This window comes from Macaca nemestrina, chromosome 5 (genome assembly GCF_043159975.1).
Source record: "Macaca nemestrina isolate mMacNem1 chromosome 5, mMacNem.hap1, whole genome shotgun sequence".
NCBI classification, from domain to species: Eukaryota; Metazoa; Chordata; class Mammalia; order Primates; family Cercopithecidae; genus Macaca; species Macaca nemestrina.
This window is the reverse complement of record NC_092129.1, coordinates 167,110,430-167,130,857: the sequence shown is the minus strand read 5'-3', so window position 1 is coordinate 167,130,857 and position 20,428 is coordinate 167,110,430. Positions and strand designations below refer to the sequence as shown.

At 39.3% G+C, this 20,428-nt stretch overlaps 1 long non-coding RNA gene across 1 annotated transcript in view; it reads right to left on the bottom strand.

The window, feature by feature from the left end:
* Positions 1 to 20,428, bottom strand: part of LOC105482486 (uncharacterized) — a 148,497-nt gene that overhangs the window by 11,245 nt on the left and 116,824 nt on the right. The window contains exons 3-4 of the long non-coding RNA XR_987653.2: positions 7,006 to 7,067; positions 6,672 to 6,838 (exon numbers count right to left, since the gene is read on the bottom strand). This is a non-coding gene — a long non-coding RNA (uncharacterized lncRNA). The remainder of the gene's footprint in view (positions 1 to 6,671; positions 6,839 to 7,005; positions 7,068 to 20,428) is intronic.

Below are 20,428 nucleotides of genomic sequence, written 5' to 3'. Positions count from 1 at the left end.
TTAGCTCTGTAATCAATTTTCTCACATCTTCCAGTAACTAATCTGGACCACACCCACACAGCACCCATGCCAGTCACTGGTTAAATGGTGATAAGCAAAACATCCACATTTTCTGCCTTCCTGGAATTTACAGTAAGTCCAGTAAGAAGTTTTCACAGTATCTGGAAAATAGAGACCATATCTTTTACATCTTTATGTCTTCCAAAGAGTCTAGAGCTAGAACGATGCAGTAAATGTTCAGTAAACTTTTCTTAAGTTAAAATGATAACAACAGAATGCCTGGAAATTACCTGAATAATATTTTGCAATTGTTCAAGCTGTTTGGACAACACCCATCAGGAAGCTGAGAAAAACGTGGTTAGCTTTTAATTTATTCTGTTTCTTCTCACATTATTAAAGTCTGAACAATTTGCTAGGTTTTGTTTGTAACAAGTAACTTTCCAAATGCAATGTATCCATGTTTTCAATACACATAAATAATATTTGGCTATATATATTGCCTAAAGCCTTTATCTACCTGACAGGAGAAAATAAAGCAAGATGTTCAGTTGGAACTTGTTCTACTTGTTTTTTTCCATATTGGTTTCTGCTTTTGTTTCAAGATGTGTGTGTCTGAGAGATTTCCAGACCACAGCTTTTGACTGAGTGACAGTGAGTCAGGTTCCCACCTGTTTTATCTTTAATACTTTCTTTGCAAGTTAAACAGAACAATGGAAAGATAATTTGGCTCCAATACAGAGTGATTTGAAAACAATAGAAAAAAGTTAGCCGGAAAATAGAAGCATAGGAAAAAAATCACAGAGCTGGAAGAAATCTCAGATAAAGTCTTATCATGTTGGAAGAAGAGTAGGGTGAATGGGGACAGTCCCTCCCCCTCACTTTGTAGATGAGGGAAAGGAGGTTCAGAAAGGAGAAATGACTTGCCTAAGGTCAATCAAGTTTTAGGGAAACAAATAGAAGCGATTTTTGAAAGATGTCTTGAGTTTTACATAAAAAATTCTCTAATGAATGTACTAGTGGGTTTTTATTTTTATAACCCAGATATATGTAAAAACTTACAAGATAGGTGATATTTCCCTATGATATTCCAAGCTTTTTTTTTCTATTTTACTCTGATGCCTTTTCTCAGACTCTCCCTTGTTGATATTCTTATTATGTTTGAAATGAGTTTCTTGCAGACATCATATAGTTGGGTCATGATGTTTTGTTTTTTTAAGCTTACAAACTCTGTCTTTTAATTGGCATGTTTAGACCATTTGCATTTAAGATAACTATTGATGTACTTGGATTTAGGTCCACATTTTATTATTTGTTTTCTGTTTTATTCCTCTGTTTTCCTCCTTCTGCTTCCCCTTCTCTGCCTTCTTTGGGATTATTTAAACATGTTTTAGTATTCCATTGTGATTTTTTATTGTATGTTTGGCTATATCTCTTTGTATAGTTTTTTTGGTGATTGTTCGAGAGAATGCAATAAACATACATAGTTTTTTTACAGTTGACTGGAAATCAGTATTTTATCACTTTAAGTGGAATAGAGAAATCTTATTACTATTTAGAATCCTTTGCCAGCCCAGCCAGGGTGGGATCATGCCTGTAATCCCAGCACTTTGGGAGGCTGAGGCGGGTGGATCACTTGAGGTCAGAAGTTCGAGACCAACCTGGCTAACATGGTGAAACCCTGTCTCTACTAAAAATACAAAAATTAGCTGAGCATGGTGGCAGACACCTGTAATCCCAGCTACTTGGGAGGCTGAGGCAGGAGAATTGCTTGCACCTGGGAGGCAGAGGTTACAGTGAGCCGAGACTGTGCCACTGCTCTCCATCCTGGGTGACAAAGTGAGACTCTGTCTTGAAAAAAAAAAAAAAAGATCCTTTACCCTTTCCCATTAATGTTGTAACTATCTAAAGCATTGTATCTACATATTTTGAAAACCTAATCTGATATGTTATAATTTTTTATTTCAATCACCCAATTATTTTAAAGAACTAAAGAGAAAAATAGTCTACTATATCTACCTACATATCTAACGTTTCTGTACCTATTTCATCATTCTGGATATTCTAAATTTCCTTCTAGTATCACTTACCTTCTGTCTGATTATTAGAAATGTTTAGAAGTTCTTCTTGAGGAGGTCTGCTGGTTAAGAATTCTCTTAGCTTTCCTTCTTCTGAGAATACCTTTACTTCTCCTTCATTTGTCGTGCATATTTTCCTGAATATAGAGTTGTGGGTTAATATTCCTTTGCTTTCAGCATTTAAAAAATGTCATGCGACTTCTTTCTGGCTTCATAGTTTTTCATGAGAAATTTATAGTGACTTTTAAAATGTCACACCGCTTTGTTCTGCCTTCATGGTTTCTTAAGACAGATTTACAGTCAGCTGAAACATTGCTCCCTATAAGTCATGTGCTATTTTTTTCTTTGCTGTTTTTAATACTTTGTCTTTAGTTTTCAGCAGTTTGATTATTATGTATCTGGTCTTGGGGTTTTTGTGGGTGGGGTGGTTTTTTGTTTGTTTGTTTGCTTCTGTTTGGAGTTTTCTTAGCTTCTGGAATATGCAGGTTTATGTCTTTCACAAAACTTAAACTTTTCAGCCATTTATTTTCTAACATTTTTTGGAAAATGCACTTCGTTTTCTCTTTCTAAGACTCCACTGATGTTAATATTACAATGTTGTGATTGTCACACAGGTCCCTGAGGCTCTATTCATGGTTTGTTTTTCTTTCTTTTTTTTTTTCAGTGTTCTTTTCTTTCAGTTGCTCAGGTTGGATAATTTCTATTGGTCTATCTTCAGGTTACTAACTCTTGCCTTTGCCATTTCTATTATTGAGCTCATCTAATGAGTTTTTATTTTTGTTATTCTACTTTTTGGCTCTCACATTTTTATTTCATTCTTTATAATTTCAATTTTTATGAGACTTTCTATGTTTCTACTCATTTCAAAATATTTACTCTTACTTCTTGGAGCATGTTTATAATAACTGTTGTAAAGTCTTTGTCAGATAATTTCAACATCTATATCATCTCAGCATTGGCATTTGTTAACTGCCTTTTCCAGGCAATTTGAGATTTTACTGGTTCTTCATTTGCTGAGTAATTTTTTATTTTATCATGGACACTTTGGATTATGTTTTAAGATGCTGGGTCTTATTCAAATCTATGAAGAATTTTGAAGTTTTTGTTTTACCGGATGAAAAGCATGTTTTGACTGAGGCCACAAGTTTCAAACAGCCTTCTGTAGCTTCAATGTCTATTCCATTTTCAAAGCTTTGTAGTGGTATTCAGATCAGTCCCAGGTTTGCACCATCCAGTGGCCATTCTGAGACCTGGCCAATAATCTGTCCTATAGTTCAATTCTCAAAGTTTATAGGATGCAGGTTGAGGTCAACTATATATTTGTGCAGCTCATAAGACTAGGAGTTCAGAAATACTTTTATGAGTTTACTTTCCTGAGCTTTTCCCTCTCTGCTATCTCCATGATACATTATAGTTCTCTGAGATTCCTCTTTTTTAATCCTCTGGTAGAAAGCTGGACTTTATTTGCCCATTCTGCCATGTAATTCCTGCATATCCCATATCCAGAACCAAGCAGTGGGAGGACAGAGAGAGACAATAGCAGGGGCTCCCCCTCACCCTCTTGAAATTCTAGTTACATCCATCTGAGAGGAAGGTCCATTCCTTCAGAGTTTCAGATGCCTATAGGCCACTGGGACCTGGGGAGCAAAAGAATAGGAAAATAAAGAAATAAAAACACTGTCTCTATATGCTGAGACCCCTTTTCTTCTTGTGTTTGAACTAAAGGATTTTTCTGAAGCTCTTTCTGTCTATACCAATGGCCACCTCTGGGTTTCAGGATGCCTGAGCCCAGGCCAAACAATAACAATTACAACAAAACAAAGGTAAATTCATTGATGGTTTAGTAGTACTTAGAATTCTGGTCTTACCCAATTCATCTACTTTTTACTTTTCAGAGCCCTCAAATAACCGCTCCATGCATTCTGTTCAAGTGTTTAACTTCATCGAGTGAGTGGAATATGTTTTTCCATCTTACTGGAAATCAGAACTTTGAAAGCTTTAAAAATTCAAAACACTGTAATCCCAGCACTTTGGGAGGCCGAGACGGGTGGATCACTAGGTCAGGAGATCGAGACCATCCTGGCTAACATGGTGAAACCCCGTCTCTACTAAAAAATACAAAAAACTAGCCGGGGGATGTGGCGGGTGCCTGTAGTCCCAGCTACTCGGGAGGCTGAGGCAGGAGAATGGCGTGAACCCGGGAGGCGGAGCTTGCAGTGAGCTGAGATCCGGCCACTGCACTCCAGCCTGGGCGACAGAGCGAGACTCCGTCTCAAAAAAAAAAATTCAAAACAAAACAGATATTTAGGTCTCAGCCCCAGAGATACTAATTCAATTTGTATGGGATGGTATTAGAACAAAAGTTTGGGCTTTTTGTTGCTGTTATTTTGTTTTTTAAGATCACCCTTGTGATTCAAATATAGACCAAAGTTTAGAATCTGTGTCGTAAACAAAGATACCTTCAGACAGATATTTCGTTTTAAAATCTATTGCTACCCTTTATTGCTATCTTGACAGATACTCTGCTAAATATTTTAAGGGCATTTAACTTAATAAATAATGGTTAAGAGTTTAAGCTCTGAGATGAGTTGTACCTAGTTTTGAATTCCTACTAGACCACCCATTGGTTGTGTGTTCTTCAATAAGTTGCTTAATCGCCAAGCCTGTTTTGTATCTGGGAAATGGAGTAATAATAAAACCTACATTAAAGGGTTGTTAGAAGTATTAAGTGAGATAATGAAAGCATACAGTATAGTGCCTAGAATATAGTAAATATTCAAAAAACATTATCAAGTATTACCACTGACATTGTATAGGTGAGAAATTTGAAGTCAGATAGGTTAAGTGAATTGCCCAAACCTACTTCTTAGAGCTTTTTAAGTTACATCAACCAGACCCTGAAATATATAATATTACCTTCCGTGATGGGACAGTTGGAAACATCTGAGATCTTTTAAGACTGAAATTGTTCAGATATAGTTTTGCCTTTATGAAAAAGAAGTCTGTACAATTCATCTTAAATGTTCATGAGTAACAATTAAAAAGGTAGTTTCTTCTAGGAAGCCTGAGTTATAATATGTGGGCAGAGGCACCAGTGGAGAGTATTTGTTCTAGAAACCTTCAGTGACTTACTTCCATATGTGCATATGCTTAAGCTTTTGCATGATAATAGAGAGTAAGAAAATCTTGTAATTTCCTGGCCACATAGAGTCCAGAAACAATGTTTGTTTTTGTTTTTGTTTTTGTTTTTGTTTTAAGTTCTTGGACAGGATACATACAGGCTTAAGATTGTGTTCTGAAGCATTCATTAAATGGTTGCTAGACATATAATCGATGTGTATGTATAGTATAAATTATGATACAATATTTGTAATTCATGCATAGGGTTTTATTATCTAGTGAATTTTAAATTAACAAGGAACTCCTCCCAGGTTTTCTAAATTAAAGGCTTTGCATGATATTTTAACTTATTTGCTTCCCAAAATGTACATTTAATTTTAATTTTCCTTTCTAGTTTTTTCTTTCTCATAATTCTTTAAAAAAGAAAAACATGTTTTTCTTCTAGGCAGAAGAGGTCCTGTACTCTCCTAGAAGAAGTTCTATCATTGTAATAGGATAATTTTTTTGAGAATGAGGAATGGTGTCTGACTTTTATATTTCATCTGCCAATTTATTAATAGGAATAGCTCTTTGGAGATCTTTATACCATCATGTAACATTATCCACGTCAGAAGCACAACATCTAGCATAAATTTAATGCACCTTTTAAAAGCACACTGTTGAAATATTCACAAGCTGTAAATGTGTTGTTGGTCTGTATGTGTAGGTGGATGGAGGCAAAGTGGTGGTAATAAAGTGGGAAGGCTCGGGAAGAACAGCTAACTGTATAGGGGTGAAATGACACTGTTAATACTCAAGTGGTAAATGTCAATATTTTTCCAAATTCAACTTTGACATTCAGAACAATTATAATGTCACATTTTCATGGGGCAGTAACGATTTCCTTACATTGTAATTTCTATTCTTTGACTTTCAAGCAGCATCTTTTGCCTGCTTTGTCAGACATCTCTTTTAACTCTCAATCTTGAGGATTAAGTTTTGGCAAACAAGGATCTCACATTATCAACTGTATTTTAGTGAAGTCATATATTACAAGGAATTGTTGGCAGCATGGCCTAATAAATACCTCCCTCTTGTGTAGAAACTAGCACAAGTACACATCACAATACTTGAATAGGGGATCTTATATATGATACATGACATAGTTGTAATGAGTCAAAGGTTTTCTTGAAAAAGATCGAGTGCTTGTGAAGCAAGACAGAGAATCCTTCACTCTGAATTGCACCCAGCCACGTGTACAGTGCACATGAAGTATAAATGGCTTTTAAAGCATAGCACCTCTGCTAACAAAAGCTCTTTGAACTGAGGTTAGGATAGGATGTGTGGGTTTGTATAAGCATCAGAGTGTTTTAGAAAAAACACAAACATGACAAGTTGGGTGAGGATTTTCATTTTCTAGTAGTATAACATAACAGTCTAGAAGCAGTTGTGTCTGGAAAAGAAAAAACAGATGTCCACAGCTGATTCCAACCATACCCATCGTGGACTTCCCACTGTGTGTCATTTCTCCTGCCAGTTCTTCTCTTTTTGGAGGACAATATGGACGAGGTGGAAACAGTTGGATTTAACAAGATTCAATGTTGGGCCTGCCATTTACCGGCATTGATGGCATACATCTCTTCCCTGAGCCTCAGTTTCTTCATCTGTGAAACGGGAGAAAAACAATAACGACTCACTAAGTCATTATGACTATTAAGAGAGGTGACATTTAAAAATAACTTTGAAAAGAATAAAGCTTTAAATATATGCTGATAATAACAATGGTAATAATAACAAACATCATAATGGTAAACATTTACTGAACACTTACAATGTATCAGAAACTGCACCGAACATTTTTCATGCATTATCTCACTTGGTCCTCACAGCAACCTAAAAAAAACAGGTACCAAGCATGATGTTTATCACCAAGTAAGAATTCAACAAATCTTTTTTTTAGAAGATCTCTATTTTTTAGAGGAGAAAACTGAGGTCCTCCAGGCTTGATGATTCCTTCATTCTTTCTTTCCTTCATTCATTTACTGTCCAAATACTTGCATTTAATTTTCCAACTAAAGACTTCAAGCCCCTTGAAGGAAGAACACATCTCTCTCCAGTTTACCAGAACCCCTGGACTGAATGAATGAATTTAGATCAGTAGTTCTCAACAAGGGGTAATTTTGCCACCCAGGATACATTTGGCAATATCCAAAAGCATTTTTGGTTGGCCTCTACTGGGTTGAGGCCAGGGTGCTGCTCAGCATCCTACAATGCACAGGACATCTCCTCACACACACACACACACAAAATGTCAGTATGACAAAATGTCAGTAGTGTTGAGGTTGAGAAATCTTGATTGAGATAAATGAGAAAATTGGAAAATAAGTCAATGCACGTGCTGAACTGTCTTCCAGAACATAATGCGTAGTGCAAGCTCTCTCCAGTCATGAGAAGGTGTAAGCTCTCACCTGCCTCTGGTTTGGACCCTCAACATCATCCCTTCATAACCCTCATTCTTCTTTTTTTGTGCTTGAGGAGACTTCTCCCAGCAGAGATTAGATGATTGTGCTTAGCTAATTGCCATGATATGACAACTCAATAGAAAACCTGATAGAAATCCAGACCAGCTTTTCTCCAAAGAAAATTGTCTCCCCCTCCTACCTCTGCAAAAGATATTCTGCTAAAAACAATCTATTTGAATAGATCTGGTCAGTCAAAATGAGAAGAGGAGCTGATTCCAGCAAATTTCATATATGATTTGTTCCTGATTCTTTCAAACTTTCTATCTTCATATTTTCTTTTACTCATTTTCTGACCTATTAATTTATTTTATCTTTCTAAATTATTCATATTTTTGTAAGGTCTTCTTAATTATTTCTAGCATAAGGCAGAGAATAAACACATACATCAAATAGCAAAGAGAGGCATACCATTTAAAATTTCTCCAACATTTTTATTTTCTTCATTAGTGTTTCTTGAGCAGGGCGAGGATATTTATTTCCTGTTAAGAATCACTAACTTAGCATAGAAAAACTACAAGTAAATAAAAAAAGCAAGCAATAACCAAGTTGTTTTTCTTTGGGAGGGGTGGTGTTGAGGGAGCAGTGGCAAGATGGGGAGGATAGGAAAAGAGATCAGGGTGGAAGATATATAAGATATCTGATTCACTTTAAAATTCTGAGTAAAAAATACACAACACTGATTAATGAATACAAAAATATAAACATGCTTCTGGTATATGCTATGCAAAGAAATGAGGCAGTGCAAAAGAAAAAGAGGTTGGGTGGGAGAAAGACAAAGAATAGGGAAAATACAAAAAGGGGGAGGGAGATAGGTGAAAGGGGAGGTGAGAGAGTGAAGTGGGGTAGAGAGGGAAGCAGGGAGGGAGGAGGTGAGGTGATGGGAGAGGATACAAAGAGAAGAGAGGCCTGAGGATAGATAAAGGCCAACCTCTCCTGCCCACCCAGTTACCATTCCCTGCAATGCCCTCCCGCTTGTCTTGCCTCCACAAAGCTTCACTCCTTCTCATTTCTCCATTAGACAAAAATTCTGCAGAATGTCTGTCTGTACAGATGTTATGGTAGGACTTGAGAAACACAAAATGAGAATAATCATTTTTCAACTTCTCAATGTTTTATTAAGTTTTTATTGCCTTCAGGAAGGGCAAAGGCTTTATTCTTTAATTATTTGCTAAGCAGTTCCCTGTCTTCTCACCCTCTCTCCAAAACTGCCAGCAAATCTCTTTCCTTTCATAGAATGGACTAGGACAAAACAGGCCCTGTCCACCTATTACTTACCTTCTCTAAAATAAATAAAAAAAACACATACATACCAGAATTCATCTAAGGTGAAGTGAGAAACATTTGTTCAGGTATAAACAAAAAAAAAATTTAATTCCATTTTCTTTACAAGATTGTAATTGATATTCTGCAATTTTCAATTCCATGGGTAGAAAATGATTGGCAGTTTTACACCCCCCATCTTCATGCACATGTACTAAATCCCATAATTAGTGTTGGCTGACCTGACCGACACTTGAAATAATAGATACATTTTTTCAGACATGAAGGATGGTGCTTGGAGGTTAGTTATCCTCTGTAAAAATTCCTGGCAAATTAATTTTCCTGCTGTTTCACTATTGAACATTAAATATTTGATCTCCCATAATTTCAACATTAAAGGCCTTTTCTAGTTTGTTGTGTTTACATTACCAAATCAAAATGTCTTTGACTAAGCAAAGACATACTCAGCTCTTTCAAGATTCTGATAAACACCTCTAAAAATAAAACATAAATTTATCCTTGTGCTGAGTATACAGTTGGCAAAACAATTTTGTTAAAGGATGTTACCGAAATCAGGTGTTTCTTCCAGGGAAAAGAATGGTACATGTATCTTATAATCATGGTATGGGAAATCTTGAAGTACTTTGAAAGAATTACTCATTTTCTTGTAAAGGAAATTATTCTTCTTTCCCTAGTTCCTACTCCTTCCTGGTAACTTAAGATGAATAAACAATACCACCTAAAATTATGGAGAAATTTTACAAACCATAATTATTATATGATTTGCAACTGCAGTTACTACTCAGAAAGCCATTCCTATATGTGACTCTGTCTCTAAAAGTGTGTCACTGTGTCATAGACTTATAGATGATCCAAGACTGTTGGAAAAAGGTTACCCAGCTCCTCAATACTGGATCCAGACTCTTTTAGCTGCTGCTTTATTTTCCCATTAGATTTTAATTATAAATCAATGTTTCAGAGAGGACTCCTCTTTCCCAAAGAATTGTCCACTTCTGATTGTTGGGATATTGAAATGTCATTACTAGTAATGTATTCACACATTCCACAAGTGTTTATTGAATACTTTTTGGACACATAAAAAAAGAAATCACAATCCTTTCCCTAAAATGTTAGAAGATTTGGTATTGGAAGAAAGACAATTAAAGACAATTATGGATTTTAAAAGTCCACTAGTGGGCTGTATGATTTCAACTATATGACAAAGCTATCATGACAGTATAAAAGATCGGTAGTTGCTAGGGGTCAGGAGAGCGGGAAGGATGAATGGGCAGAGCACAGAGATTTTCAGGGCAGGGAAAATGCTCTGTATGATATTATCATGGTAGATACATGTCATTATAAACTTATGCATCCAAACCCGTAGAATGTATGATAGCAAGAGTGAACCCTAATGTAAACTGCCAATGCTGCGTGAAAATGATGTGCCAATGTAGGTTCATGGATGGTAATATAGGTACCATTCTAGTAGGGATGTTAATTACAGGGCAGGCTGTGGATGGAGCATTTTCCCTTCCTTACTCCTGCCATCTTCCTTATTGTCTCAGCATGTACCGTCCTTCACATTCTTCAGAAGGCAATTCCAGTCTCATGTCATTCACTAAAAATTATCTAACTACTCTAGCTCCAACCCAATTGACTTTCTTAAAAAAAATTACTCCAGAGACATATTATTTAAGTAACTAACCTGAGTCCTTAGCCATTTTTAGGTACAGTGAATTGACTTAGTTAATCTTTATTTCACCCTTTCTGTAGCAGGATTTCTCAACGTCAGCACCATTGACATTTTGGGCCAGATAATCTTTTGTTGTGGGGGCTGTCTTGTGTGTTGTAGGATGTTTAGCAGCATTCCTGGCCTCCACTTGCCAGACGCCAGTAGCACAGACCCCGAGGTGTGTTAGCAAAATCACCCCCCGTTCAAAACCACTTCTAGGCTACTTCACTGAAACTTGGAGGCTAGAAAGCTGAGAACTATATGTCTCGGGTCCTGTTGCAGCCCTGATTCTGGCCAGGAACTAGGTTCTGAGAATTAGCTGAAGTTGTGCTGGATTTTTAAGGTTAAACTGAAGTGGAGATTATTTTCCTTTACCCTTGGCTGTTCTCAAGTGGCAAAAATGGTGTTGTAGAGATACAAAATATTTCTGCAGCAATATTCCACGTCCCTTCTCCTGAGCGCCGAGGGCGAGTTGTGTGTGTGTGAATGGGGAGTGAGGGGCTGGAACGGTGGTGAGGCACTAGTGGTCTCAGTGTTCCAGGGCCTATTCTATAATCTGATGAGTGCCCCCAAGGCAATTTCCATGGCCACACAGTGTTGGCAGCTCCCTGATGTCTGAATTGCAGCTGTCAGAATGAGCTCTTGAGCTTGACTAATCTGGTGGTGGCTTCAAACGTACTAGTTTCCCTGGCAGTCAGTTCTGTCATGTTCTAGGAGGTGGTCTCTAAGGGTCAGTGGAGAGCAGACTCTTCAGCCCTTCCACAATTTTTTCTGCACCTAGTTTACTAAAGCAATCTTTCCTCAAACTAAACAGTATGGTTTCTCTTTCCTGAACTAAACTCATATAATGCCTTACTTGGATTGTTTCACTCTTAGTAATTTCCTTTCTTTCTGTGTGGTTGAATTCCAGACAGGAAGGAATCATATTTATTTATCTAATCTGCCCCCCATAATTTCTATCCAGTGCTATACTCACAGTGTGGACCAGGAAACCAGTTTGATTAGTGTGTATTTGGCACTGAGTAAAAACTTTCATGATGAATAAAAAACTTCAAAGTTAAGGGATAAAAAACAAAATAGAGACAATCCCTTCTCTGATTCTCCCTCATCTTCAGTGTGTTGCCATTCCTGGGTCTGCACATCTGAGCTAGGAGTGGGAAATTGACTCTAGTGGAAACCTTGTGAGACTTCCTTATCAGTGAACTCAATCATACTCCCCATCCCAGGTAAATGGCTACGTAATGTATCCAGAACACCTTCTTGCTGGAATAATCTCAGTCGGGCGTTTGGCTCTAGATCCCTATTTGCTGATGACCCTCAGGTTTGCATGTTCATACCCAGCCCCCTCTCCTGAAATTCAAATTTGTATAGACAACTGCCTATGTGATATTTCCATTTGGATGTCTAATAATCATATTAAATGTATCATGTGCAAAACCAAACCCTTCTTTCCCTAGCCCAGTCTACTTCTTTCATTTTCTTTGCTTCTTAGTAAATGCCACCACCACCCACTCATGTATAAAATCTGCAAAATAACCATTAATTTCTTCCTTTCCTTCAACCTCCACTGTTAGACTATCAGCAATTCTGTGTTTTAACTTGAAAGTTGATGTAAAATCCATCCGCTTCACTCTATCTTCACCATGTCCAGCTTGGTTCAAGCCATTATCATCTCTCATTTCCTAGATGGTTTCACTGTTTCCAGTCTTTCTCCCACATTTTAAAACATAAATTGGATCATGTGTCTACTCTGCGTAGATCATGACCAATAGCTTCTCATCAGAATAAGATCTACACACCTTACCCCAGTGAACAATGCCCTACGTGATGTGGCCACTGCCTCATTCTCCAAACTCATGCTATACCGTTCTCCTTTTGCTATGGTTGGAATATTTTGTCCCTTCCAAATTCATGTGTTGGAAGCTTAATTCCCAGTACAATGGGGTTAGGAGGTGGGACCTAATGGGAGATGTTGAGGTCATGAGGATTCGGCCCTCACAAATGGATTAATGCCATTATGAAAAAGAGCTTATGGGGTTTGCTCTCTTCTGCTCTTCAGACACATGAAGAACAGTGTTCCTCCTCCCTGAAGGATTCAGTGTTCAAAGAACCATCTTAGAAGCAGAGACATGCTCTCACCAGACACCAAACCTGCTGGTGCCTTCATCTTGGACTTTCCAGCCTCCAGAACTATAAGAAATAAATTTTAGTCCTTTATAAATTATCCAGTCTGTTGTATTCTGTTACAGCAGAATACGACAGGACAAAGACGCCCCTTTTTCATTACACTGTGTCCCTAGGCCTTCTTTCTGTCCTTGAATTGTCCAGGTTTGTTCTCACCCCAGGGTCCCTTCCACTTTCTATACCTATGCACTGGCTGGCTGTCTGCATGTCTAGTTCTTGTCATCTTCCAGATCTTAGCTCACATGTCATTTTTCAGACAGGTTTTGCTTGATCATCCCATCTTAAGTAAGATTAACAGGGTGGCCCTCCAAGTCACCCTGTTCATTTCCTTTATTGCATCCAACACTATCTGAACTACCTCGTCTGCTTCCCTGCTCCTTTTTTGCCTGTGTCCATGTACCAGAATGTAACCTTCGTTAGGGCAGGACTGAAGATTTGCCTCCCTGCTACATCCCAGCACCTGAAACAATGCTTGGCACACAACAGGCTCTCAGGAGATATTTGTTGAATTCATGTATCGTTGAATATGTTCTCACCCTTTTCTTTTAGACTTCTTTTAAAGAGTGGGAGGATAAAGTGAAATAAGTAGCTCTAAGACCATTATTAACTTTGCTTTATAGGAAAGGAGAGAGCCTTGTTGAACTGAAAGTGACATTGTCATTGCTTAGGTATGAAATTGACACTATTTCTGAAAAAGTTCTTTCGTGTTCTTTATTTAAGACACAGTCAGGCCTGGAAAATAGGGGCTTCATTGTGTGTTTTGTGTAGAATGGATAACAAAATGAATAACAATAATATTAGTGATAACAGCTTGTATTTACATAAGTGTTTGCTGTGCATCGGGTACCATTCCAAGCAATTTAATCCTGATAGAAACCCTGTGCTCAGGTAGGGTTATTAGTCTCATTTTAACAGATGAGTAAACTGAGGCTCACAGAGTGTAATCCATGGCTAGTAAACATCAGAACTCTGATTCTCACTTTGGAAGTCTGGCTCCACAGATGCTGTGCTGCCTCTACTAATAAACACACCTTTTCGATCGTGGTGCAAGTGATGGGTGAAATTGATGGCAAATTCGACTTTCCTTTAAGGTTTGCCAGTAGGTCTGAATGCTCCCTAGAGATGGTGTTGAAACATGTTAGCCAGCCCAGAAAGCCTGTGCTTAGGGCTTTGGAGTCCAGGGCTTCCAAGCAGAGCTCTATGCTACCTTCCTTCCCAGTCTCTGGACACCTATTTGAATCTCTTTGACTGACACATTTCCTCACTAAACCTTTACAATCACTCAGATCCAACTAATGTCGGCATTCCGGTCTGCCATGCCAACATGACACCATGCTAACATGACACCATGCTGGGTACTTGGACACGCGTGTTTGGTATTACCTTAGGTACCTACATTTTTTGCTCTCCTACCTTCCTGTGGCATCTGTCCCATTTTTGGAATTAGTGTGCTCCCTTCATTTTGCTACTTTGGATTCATCAAATCTCTGACATAACACCTGGCCACTACCTCTACTTTAAGGCTGGCTCATTTGAGAAGGCCTGTTTTAAAAGGTCAGTGTTGTTATTAGTGGAGAACAGTAATAGCAAAAGCAGAACAGAGTCGGAGCATCAGTGCTCTGGTGGGAAACTCCCTGGGGATGGGAGCAGACGAAAGTGCATGGAACCCTTTCTTGGCACATTGCTGGACCACGGACCTGATGCAATAATCTGTAAAAGCACACCCGTAATACACGCAGTAGTCATAGATTTCTTCTACCTCCTGCTGGAATATTGAGTTGGGAAAATCTTCCGAGCCTGAGCTGGGATGTTGCTAGCGAGGCAGAGATTTCAGGTGAGAAGTAAATGTGCAGAGCGGATGCAGTGACCTTTCTTATTTGCAGTGTTTTCATTCTGCAGCTTGCACGGCAGGGACCCTGACATCAGAGGCTCTGATGGCCCGAGGCTGTGTTGGAGAGGAAATAAATTAGCCTGCCCTACTTCCAGAGGCTCGAGTAATCTACGTGCAGCACGGAACCTGGGCAGGGCAAGATGTGTGTGGATGAGCGACCTCTCGTGGCTGGTAGTGGGAGCTACATCGCCTGTTCCTGCCGCCTGGAGGAAAGTACAGGGGACCCTAAGTCACAACATGGTCTGTATACCCCGGTCCCGGGTGTTAGGGAGGATTCAAAGGAATTATACACAGGCAAATCTAAGGAGATTATCCTCTGACCTAGGGAAATCAAAGGAACATAAGGTTTCTCTATTGACTTGAGGTCATTAGAGTTTCCTAGAAGGGAGAGACCCGCATGGATCAGAGTAATCCAGGAAGCTGAGCCTAGAAGGATGATTGGACTTCAGATAAAAAGAGGGAGGGCATTCCGGGATAGGAGAAGAGCACAGACAAATCAGGCAGGAAGAAAAACCTTGATGACATAGAACAAAGATTTTGAATGAAAAAAAATGTTGAATAGTTTGGGGTTTATAGATACAACTGAAAACCAAGCGATGTAGTGGGGAAACCAAGAATAGAAGGTCCTGCCCTCATAAGCCTTCGTAAAAGACCTCCTCAGGTCTCCGCTGCAGAAAAATAGCCTCACCACGCAGCCTGGGCTGCTCTTTCTGCCCCAGCGTTTGGTGCGTTGTGGACCTATCATGACAAAATCAGGGGTTGCAAACTCAAATGCCACCAGGGCCTAACAGTTAACGTGAATGCATGAAACAGACTGGGTGGAGGATTCTGGCATTTCTGAGATGTCGACTTCAATTTTAAAATTTTCGGTGACATTTAGACAGCCTAGAGTCATGACTAGGCTTGGAAGTAGTGGAGGCTGTAACAAAAATAGGAGGGTTTGGGCCTCTTTACAATAGGCAGCAATGACTCAGCTCTGGCCAGTGCTACCATCAGGGATATTGCCAAGTATTCCAGGTATTCAGTAGAAGCATATACATTATGTAAAATTTTATGGAAAATCTCCCCATGTTTAAATGTTGGATTGACTTTTTTTTTTTCTGAGACGGAGTTTCACTCCTGTTGCCCAGGCTGGAGTGCAACGGCGCAATCTCAGCTCACTGCAACCTCTGCCTCCCGGTTCAAGCAATTCTCCTGCCTCAGCCTCCCAACTAGCTTGGATTACAGGTGCCCACCACCACATCCAGCTAATTTTTGTATATTTAGTAGAGATGGGGTTTCACCAAGTTGGCCAGGCTGGTCTTGAACTCCTAACCTCAGGTGATCCACCCACCTCAGCCTCCCAAAGTGCTGGAATTACAGGCACAAGCCACCGTGCCCAGCCTGGATCAACTTTTGAAAACATCGTACGGATCAGAAAAACCATTTGGCCTGCAAATTGGCACTTTATTTATGGAAATTTGGATTAATCAGGTTTATTCTGGAAAAGAACATTTTAAAACACTGAATTAAGTAGATTCTAGTGTTTTGGGGAGAGCTATGGACACTGGTGGCTGCTCTCATTTCTTTTTGGTGAGAGCCGAAAGTGGTTTTTCTCTGATGGGTTCCTTGAAAAGGGCTCGGGCCGTGGTCAGGAGCCTTTTGTTTCTGTTGTCTCTCTGCCTCTTGTTAGCAAGTTGGGGTAACTTTTCTGAGTTTCTGTTTACTCATCAGTGAAACTGGCAATCTAATTCCAGGTCCTTTTAGCTCAAACATTCTATGACTCCTAAGGCACCATCTAGATCTAAAATGCCACGATTCTTATTCCAAGCTGGAAGCACATGTGCTTTCCAGCTGACCTCACCTTACCTTATGCTCAGAGAGAGTTGTATTTTGTGTGCTAGCCTCCCGTGATCCCTCAAGAAAGGCAGTGTAATGTAGTAAAGTCACTGTCAACCTTGGCCACACATTGGAATAAACTGGAGAGTTTTGCAACAAACCCAGTGTCAGACCCCATTTTGAACCACCCAGACAAAGGGAAGTGGCCTCTGGGGATGGGACCCGGCCATGGAGCTGTTTTCATGACTCCCTTAGTGAGTGTCATGTGTAGCCAGGATTGTGAATCAATGGTGTGGGCAGAGGTAGGCGTTTGACCCAGTCTCTGGAATCTGAAAAAGCTGAGCAGCAGCAATTCACATTGGATTCTGAGGCAGAAAGAAAAATGTGGCCTCCTATATACACTTACCAAAACATCCACCCCTATTTTGAACAAAATGGAAAAAGTTAATAAAATCCCTACAACCAGAAATCAAGGACTATTCTATAAAACCTGTGTTGCCCAATCTATTCATGCACTATTGTCAACACTCATCAACCTGGCTGGGGACTCCATAGCCATGTGATGCCATGAAGCCGTGGACTCATCGGACAGGCTGATTCCCACTGCACAATAATATAGCGTCATAAGTCAAGCCAAGAACAGTAGCCTGTCATCTTTACTTAAAATGATTAAAGTTTGTTCATTACGGATATTCTTGCATTCATCTTACTTTTTTCAAACACTGAATTCAGATATTATTTATCTTGATTACTAAATGTTTTGCTGCCCCCTTCAATTTTATACCCACATTGAGTACCTCACTCATCCCACCCTAATCCTGGGTTCAAATGTTGTCTCTGCAAGCCTCCACTTACTCTTGCATAAGAGGCAATCTTAACCTCTTTTATAGAGTTGTGAAGATTAAATGAGGTAATGTAGTAAAGTGCTTAGTACCAACTGGGAGCTCTCAAATACACTAATATGTGTTGGCTAATGTTACATACAAAGATTATGTAATACTATGGTTATCATGGGTCTGATTTGTCTGTTTATTCCAAGACAGCTGGCTCACGTGGGGTTTCCCAGTTCTCTGTGGTTATAGAATTGGGGGTGTCTCAACATCATAAACTGTCTCCAGCCAGTGGCATCTAGATTAGTGGCATTCAAGCTCTTCCACACAAACCCCCAAATCCAAAAACAACCAGTTATTATTTATAGCCAAACCATGACTATATAAATTGAGTAAAAGGCATAATTATTTTAATCTATTCTATATATTTGGCTCTACGCAAATTTAATTTTAATTTAAAGAAAGAGTCAATTTGAAGAAAGAGTTACATATACTTAAAATCTTTGGACTACTCTTCTGGATTGTGTTTTCGAAGTTTCATGTCCCGAAGATTCAGCTGGGGGTCTCCTTATGTGTAGATTCTGATTCAGCAGGTGGGTGGTGAGGCCTGAGCCTCTGCATTTGGAGCAAGCGCTCAAGTAGGACTGGTTACATAATTTGTGGAGCCCAGTGCAAAATACAGGACTCCTTGTTCAAAAATCATGAACAATTCCAAGATGGCGATGACAAAGCACTAAAGCAAGTGCTTAGTAATTTAGTGGTTTCTCAAATCAACAGGAAAAATACAGAAACTCCAATAGAAATTGGGCAAAAAATATAAACTATCATTTTATGAAAATGCAGAACTGGGCAAAGTGACTCACACCTGTAATCCCGGCCCTTTAGGAGGCCAAGGCAGGCAGATCGCTTGAGCCCAAGAGTTCAAGACCAGCCTGGGCAACAGTCTCAAACAGTTCCTGAGCGAAAAGCCCTACAACTCTGCCCAGGTCACATGCCAGGAAGCCAGTGTTGCTCTCAGGCAGTGCCGATGTTGCTGGGCCATGGCCATACTTTGAGTAGCGAGAGTCAAGACACCATTGTACAAGAGAACTTCTTGTGATCTCGGAAATATGCTCTATCTGTGCTGTTCAGTACAGTAGCCACTTAACCACATGGGGCTGTTGAGCACTTGAAATGAAGCTGGTGTGACTGCAACGAATGTTTCATTGAATTTTAATTAAATTTAAAAGGCCCCATGTATCTGGTGGCTGCTGTAGCAGATAGCACAATTTGTATGTCAACTTTGTCCAGCAGGACAGCTTCTTACTTTAGCAAATTGTCAGTTTCCAAATTGACTATAGAGCATTACAGTCAAGGGGGGTCAGACTAGATCTTTTGCTTTACGCTTTAACACATCTATTTAAACTTAAAAAAAAACTGACAGGTAATAAATGCTACTCCGAATAGTCTCATGGAAAAGACATGGCCCAAGCTGGGAGATAATAATTTTTCACATTTACTAAATATATATATATGTGTGTGTGTGTGTGTGTATATATGGATATATATTTCTAATTTACTGTATAAAATATTGGCAATTCATATGTTAAAAGTTTCTTGACTCCTCTCATAAGAAATGACTGACAGCCTTTAAGTGCTGTCTGTGTCTCTTAAACCCAAAGTGACTGACATTCTTCAAGCAGACACACTTTCCTGCAGCCTTGGATGCGACTTGCTCTCCCTAATATGAAGGTGGTTTTCAGGCATCCTTGCTGCTTCTTAGGCTTTTAACCCTCTATGGTCAGATGCCTTGCATCTGGTGGTTAGAATGAGCCTGTACAGGGAGGCAAGACCTGCCTGAGTGCCAACAGGCCTGCTATGATGAAACAAAGAGGCACTTCAACTCTGAAGGATATTTTTTTTTTCTTTAATTTGGGCTGAGTGAAATCCCCAAATTGCTGATCTCCAGAAGGGTTTTCTGATTTCCAAACTCTGTTCAAGACTTTAAACTTTCTTTTTGAAACAGGATTAGTGTGGGGCTCAGTGAGAGAGATAAAGGGAAGAGGGAGGGAGAAAGGGGGAGAAGAAAAAGAGAGAGAGAGAGAAGAAAGGAGAGAGAGAAAGAGAAAGAAAGAGAAAGAAAGAGAGAAAGAAAGAAAGAGAGAAAGAAAGAGAGAAAGAAAGAAAGAAAGAAAGAAAGAAAGAAAGAAAGAAAGAAAGAAAGAAAGAAAGAAAGAAAGAAAGAAAGAAAAGAAAAGAAAAGAAAGAAGAGAGGGAGGGAGGGAGGGGAGATGGAAGAGAGGGAAGAAGAGAGAGTAGGAGGAGCAGGAAGAGAGAAAGAGGGAGGAGAGACAGAAAGGGAGAGAAAGAGAGAGAAGAGAGAGAGACATCTGACTTCTTGAGTCAAAGAAGATGCTATCAGAAGGCTGGGCAACCAGCAAGGAGGGAAAGAATGTGAGAAGGAGCTCATTTAAGAATAACAGTATAAAACCAAAGTTCTATCCATCAAGAATGTGTAAGTACCAAGGAAAACAGCACTTGGTTTCTGTGACAGTTTTTTCTCTGGATCTGTGGTTGGTTCATGGCTCTTGACATCAAAGCACAAAACACAGGAAGGATTAAACATTCTCCAAGTGCTCACTGCTTAGCAACCCCGAGATATGCTGCTTAGACATCTAACACCTGGACACAGACCCAGGAATCTATGAGAAGCTAGGAGTGATAGAAGGACAGAGGGGGAAAGGAGGTGTTATTCAAAGGTGTTAGGTCAACTGGCTAAACATTTGGAGAAAATAAATATTGCTAAATACTTACACTCTACAACAAAATAAATCCCAGATGAATAAAATAGGTATGTGTTAGAAATAAACAAAAACCAAAACTATAAAAGTGTTGGTAAAAAAGTGGAGTTTCTGGGACAGGAGCATTGTAGGTACTTAATTTCACGAAGCACTGCCAGATTGCTCTCCCTAATGGCTGCCACCCTTCCATTGCCAGCGCGAGAAGGGTTCTATGCTTCCAAATCCACACCAACACCT